The 6,324-nt window shown below is 41.7% G+C and overlaps 1 pseudogene; it reads left to right on the forward strand.

Moving 5' to 3' along the window:
- The first annotated feature begins 1,003 nt into the window (after positions 1-1,003).
- LOC126459035 (5S ribosomal RNA) lies at positions 1,004-1,122 on the forward strand (annotated as a pseudogene).
- Positions 1,123-6,324: the final 5,202 nt, after the last annotated feature.

Raw genomic sequence — 6,324 nt, forward strand, 5'->3', positions numbered from 1 at the left:
AGCTCCGCCAATGCATTGCCCCGTTACACCTTTGTGCTTGATACTACTGCCATCTGTACACGATCAGATCGTTATCCCATGACTTTCGCCACATTAGTGTAATTCCTACAGAAAAGTGATTGGCACTTTTGTGCAAATTGGAAGGTCCCTTATGACTGGACTTCGATCTCCTCCATAAGCTTTCACGCTCCTTTGCATTTATTCTAGACTGACAGTCACGTCAACTTACCATTCAGGCCGTGATTGGCGGCTCGCAAAACGAAAGCTAAGTTTAGAAATAATGGTCGCACGCTGAGAGAGTACCGCGTCTGGAGAGGAAAGTTCGCCGCGCTGTGACACGTCGGACGAGCTGTGTCTTCGCAATGGCAGTACCCCAGGACGAACAAAAGAATACACGTCACTATCGCCTACTGTTCTGCGTATAGTTCGAGCAGCCAACTTTTGTGCAGCCAACTGACTTTGATAAAAATAAATTTATAAAACAGAGAGCGAGTCGCTATGCTTGAGTATAAATGCTCCCAACCATAACATGCCAAGTGAACTAGCAAAATATGTGATGTATGGTATATCTCATTTTACTTTTCAGATGTACGAAATGCATTCAAAGTGGCGTCCAACAATATAAAAACATATTAGACTTATATCCTTAGTAATATTGGGTTTGTGGGCATTAGACGGTGGTCTAAGATGTGGTTCGATGCCTAATGTTTTCTCTCTCGCTGGCAGAGAAGACAACCTCAGAATCTGAAAGATACAGTTAATTTTCTAACACAAACTTGCTTGGCTAACCGGAACTAACAAACTGTTTTCTGGTAACAGCAAAAGGAACGGTTGAGTTGTAACGTCATCCAACAGACACCAAATACGGCTGAGTCGCGCCAGTGGAGCTTGTACAGCGGAATGTTAGCGTTCTTTGCTTTATTTAGCACTAAGGCTCTCAATGTTTCTGATTCCAGTCGTTAGAATAGGAAAATCGAATTTGAGGGTTCCCTAGTCCCAACGGGGCAAGGGCCTTGCCGCAGTGGATACACCGGTTCCCCTCAGATCACCTGTAGTTAAGCGCTGTCGGGCGTGGCCAGCACTTGGATGGGTGACCATCCGGGCCTCCATGCGCTGTTGCCATTTTTCGGGGTACACTCAGCCTCGTGATGCCAATTGAGGAGCTACTCGACTGAACCATCGTAACGACATGGAGAACGGTGTGCTGATTACACGCCCCTCCTATCCGCATCCTCAGCTGAGGATGACACGGCAGTCTGATGGTCCCGATGGGCCACTTGTGGTCTGAAGATGGAGTGCTATTCCCAATGCATGGTCTGCTACTGCTGATTGATTAAGCAGTGTTGACGGGTGTTGCTTCTTCTTTAAAAGTTCTTGTGCGCAATTGATCGCATTGTAAGTAGGCTGTTTATGTTTTCTTATTGGTAACGCCACGTAGCGCTCTATATGAAAAATCACTGGCTGTCCTGTGTGCAGTCTGTGGGTAGTTTGCATTGTTGTCTGCCATTGTAGTGTTGGGCAGCGGCAGCTGGATGTGAACAGCGCGTAGCGTTGCGCAGTTGGAGGTGAGCCGCCGGCAGTGATGGATGTGGGGAGAGAGATGGCGGAGTTTTGAAATTTGTAAGACTGTCATGAACTGCTATATATAATATGACTATTAAGGTAAATACAGTGTTTGTTCTCTATTAAAATCTTTCATTTGCTAACTATGCCTATCAGTAGTTAGTGCCTTCCTTAGTTTGAATCTTTTATTTAGCTGGCAGTAGTGGCGCTCGCTGTATTGCAGTAGTTCGAGTAACGAAGATTTTTGTGAGGTAAGTGATTTGTGAAACGTATAGGTTAATATTAGACAGGGCCATTCTTTTGTAGGGATTATTGAAAGTCAGATTGCGTTGCGCTAAAAAATATTGTGTGTCAGTTAAAGCACAGTCTTGTATAATTCTTAAAAAAGGGGACGTTCAGCATGAGCTAAGGTTTTGTTTATGCTACTCCTGCCGTGGCAAGCAGTGGATGCAGTTCCTTTGAAGTGTCCAAATATTCATGCACCTTTCTTATCGCTTTAAACACTGTGTCAATGGCGTGTCCCCTTAGCACTCTGCAGATTCGTTCTGTGGTTCTTTTTACGAACGGGAGGAAATCTAAAACTCAAATTATTTTAGAATGTTGTGCACTAATTGTGTCTTTTTCAGCGTAGCTACTTGTTCTAAAAGCAATTCTTACACGATTCAGCTCTTCCTCTAAGTATTGCAGTGGGCAGATTCAGTTAGTTCGGTCCACCAAAGTCGTAATCACGCCTCGTTTCTGCTTTGGATATAAATACCGCCTGTGAAAGCCTACGTTGTATGATCAAGCTAGTTCTTTCCTCCTCGTGCGTAATACATACTGAACATTACAGCTAGTATTACCCCTTGCGCTGCCTAGAGGGAACACGGACTGAACATCGTATTTGCATAACGCAGACCTGAAAGATTCAGCTTTAGGGGGCGTAAATTCCTCATATTACTCAGTATGCCCACATGCCCATGTCGTCCAGTGCTTAATAAATTAAATAATAATGTAAGGAACAAGAGGAAATGGGAAATGTGTGTGTGAGGGGGGAGGGGGGGAATTCCACATGCTGAACATAGGAAAGGTGTTATCTGTGGTCAACTTTGCATGCACAATGATGTCATCCAGCCATCCATCTTATACTGGAAGAAGGTGGCCATTTCTGTAAATCAGCATCTCTTCATATTTGACAACAGTCTTGATCGCAGCCGATGTAGCTTCTCGCCGGTTTCGGCCTTTTAATTATGGGCCATCATCAGAGTTTGCACTCTCATAACAAAAGTGCTGTATTACATGGAGATGCCAGTGATGTGAAAGTATACTCTAAAAAGATGCATCATTACCCATATGGACGACGGCGGTGGCGCCTGATCCGCTGTGGTGGTCTCAGTCACTGTAAGTGGTGCTAATGGCTAAGTAGCCATGAATTATACAGGGTGAAAGAGGGCGCTCCAGAGCCTAAGAAATCGCCGTCAGCCAATGGGGAACGGCTTGCATTCTTTTATGGTCCATAATCTGTGCTACAGCCAGCCTCATAAAATGCATTAAAATTTAGGGTAATTCGTTAACTGACGGCCAGAGCGTCGTGAGGAGGAAACAATTAGCACCGTAAGATCGCTAATTCTGTAGCTACTGCTATTTATTCGTAATAAAACCAAATGCATGACGTAGTAATACGAAAATTGTACATATTGACTTATTTATATTAGTAGTCAGTTATTTAAAGTCTTAAAAATACTAGAAAAACTAAATGCATCGTTGTTTATGTGTTCCATGTCATGATGCCTGTAATAACGAACGTATTACAATTTTTAGCATCAAGTAGGCAACAAATCCTATAAATGTACCTCATTATTTTAGTAGTTGTGAGTCTCTCCTGGTATAAAACGTGGAACAGTTGCAGAAATATTAATTTATAATACCAGTAACGTCAAAAACTACAAATGACATGTATACGATTTTAACATAATTTTTATTACTCTTCTTAAGATACATTTTTATTCTAAGCTCCAATTGTTTCTAAATTATTTGTAACAAATCGTTTCCTCTCGTGAACAGTAATGTATTGCAGGTTATCCATTATAACATAATGTGGCTAAAGTGACGCCACTTTTGTGAATAATACCCTTTTACTTTTGGTGAGTGATATCTACCTCCAGTGCTACACAAGCGTCAAGTACATCTTTGACAACTGACAGACATAGCAACCAGGATGTCTCCATGGAAACGGCGTCATAATACTTTATTACAGGCATCAGGAGATGGTACACATATACAACGATGGATTTAGTTTTTTTCTAGTGTTTTTAAGACTTTAAGTCACTGACTTCTAATACAAATAAGTCAATATGTATAAGTTTCTTATTAATACGCCTTACATGTGGTTTTATTATGAATAAGTAGCGGTACCTACAGAATTAGCGATCTTATGGTGCTAATTATTTCCTCCTCACGACGCTCAGGACCTCACTTAACGAATTACCCTAAATTTTAATGCATTTTATGAGGCTGGCTGTAACATAGATTTTTTTTTTTTTTTTTTGTCATCAGTCTACTGACTGGTTTGATGCGGCCCGCCACGAATTCCTTTCCTGTGCTAACCTCTTCATCTCAGAGTAACACTTGCAACCTACGTCCTCAATTATTTGCTTGACGTATTCCAATCTCTGTCTTCCTCTACAGTTTTTGCCCTCTACAGCTCCCTATAGTACCATGGAAGTCATTCCCTCATGTCTTAGCAGATGTCCTATCATCCTGTCCCTTCTCCTTATCAGTGTTTTCCACATATTCCTTTCCTCTCCGATTCTGCGTAGAACCTCCTCATTCCTTACCTTATCAGTCCACCTAATTTTCAACATTCGTCTATAGCACCACATCTCAAATGCTTCGATTCTCTTCTGTTCCGGTTTTCCCACAGTCAATGTTTCACTACCATACAATGCTGTACTCCAGACGTACATCCTCAGAAATTTCTTCCTCAAATTAAGGCCGGTATTTGATATTAGTAGACTTCTCTTGGCCAGAAATGCCTTTTTTGCCATAGCGAGTCTACTTTTGATGACCTCCTTGCTCCGTCCGTCATTGGTTATTTTACTGCCTAGGTAGCAGAATTCCTTAACTTCATTGACTTCGTGACCATCAATCCTGATGTTAAGTTTCTCGCTGTTCTCATTTCTACTACTTCTCATTACCTTCGTCTTTCTCCGATTTACTCTCAAACCATACTGTGTACTCATTAGACTGTTCATTCCGTTCAGCAGATCATTTAATTCTTCTTCACTTTCACTCAGGATAGCTATGTCATCAGCGAATCGTATCATTGATATCCTTTCACCTTGTATTTTAATTCCACTCCTGAACCTTTCGTTTATTTCCATCATTGCTTCCTCGATGTACAGATTGAAGAGTAGGGGCGAAAGGCTACAGCCTTGTCTTACACCCTTCTTAATACGAGCACTTCGTTCTTGATCGTCCACTCTTATTATTTCCTCTTGATTGTTGTACATATTGTATATGACCCGCCTCTCCCTATAGCTTACCCCTACTTTTTTCAGAATCTCGAACAGCTTGCACCATTTTGTATTGTCGAACGCTTTTTCCAGGTCGACAAATCCTATGAAAGTGTCTTGATTTTTCTTTAGCCTTGCTTCCATTATTAGCCGTAACGTCAGAATTGCCTCTCTCGTCCCTTTACTTTTCCTAAAGCCAAACTGATCGTCACCTAGCGCATTCTCAATTTTCTTTTCCATTCTTCTGTATATTATTCTTGTAAGCAGCTTCGGTGCATGAGCTGTTAAGCTGATTGTGCGATGATTCTCGCACTTGTCAGCTCTTGCTGTCTTCGGAATTGTGTGGATAGATTATGGACCATAAAAGAATACAAGCCGTTCCGCATTGGCTGACGGCGATGTCTTAGGCTCTGGAGCGCCCTCTTTCACCCTGTATAATTCTTGGCTGCTTAGCCATGAGCATCAGTTACAGTGACTGAGACCTCCACAGCGGATCAGGCGCCACCGCCGTCGTCCATATGCGTAATGATGCATCGTTTTAGAGAATACTTTTACATCATTGGCTTCTCCGTGAATACAGCACTTCTGTTATGAGAGCGCAAAGTCTGATGATGGCCTGTTACTAAAACGCCGAAACCGGTCAGAAGTTAACATGGGCTGCGCTCAAGACTGTTGTTAAATAATTTTATGACAATAAAGATCGCTGTTCTCCAACAATGTTGTGTAAAATTATGGAGTATCTCTTCAGCCAACACTTTTTTCAAGGTCATCAGTTTCTTGACTGGTCTCGTGCGGTCTACCTATCATGTGGACTTATTACACCTCAGTTTCTTTAAAATTTCTTTTGAATATTCTAGACTTAGTCCACCTCTACTATTTTTTTTCATCTACTACTTATTACAGCACCAGACTGACTATTCCTCGATGGTGCAGCTGATGTCCCTTCATCTGGTGTGTTCCATGGACTTCTACCCTCGCTTCTTATTTTTGCTACATCATTTCGTACTTCATCTGTCCACTTAATTTTTCACATTCTTCATCAGCACATTTCATATGTGTTCCGCTTTCTCATTATCCAGATTTCCGATGGACCTCGTTTCAGTTTCATATACTGACGTGCTCCACACATACAGTTTCAGGAATTTATTCTTCACTTCGACATTAATATCTAAATCAGTACAGCGCTTTTATTGAAATAGCTATTTATCGCCTGCGCCAGTCTACTTTTGCACACATTGTTGGAAGCGAATCTATCTTTATTCTACGA

The sequence above is a fragment of the Schistocerca serialis genome, chromosome 2, assembly GCF_023864345.2.
Source record: "Schistocerca serialis cubense isolate TAMUIC-IGC-003099 chromosome 2, iqSchSeri2.2, whole genome shotgun sequence".
Classification (NCBI taxonomy): domain Eukaryota; kingdom Metazoa; phylum Arthropoda; class Insecta; order Orthoptera; family Acrididae; genus Schistocerca; species Schistocerca serialis.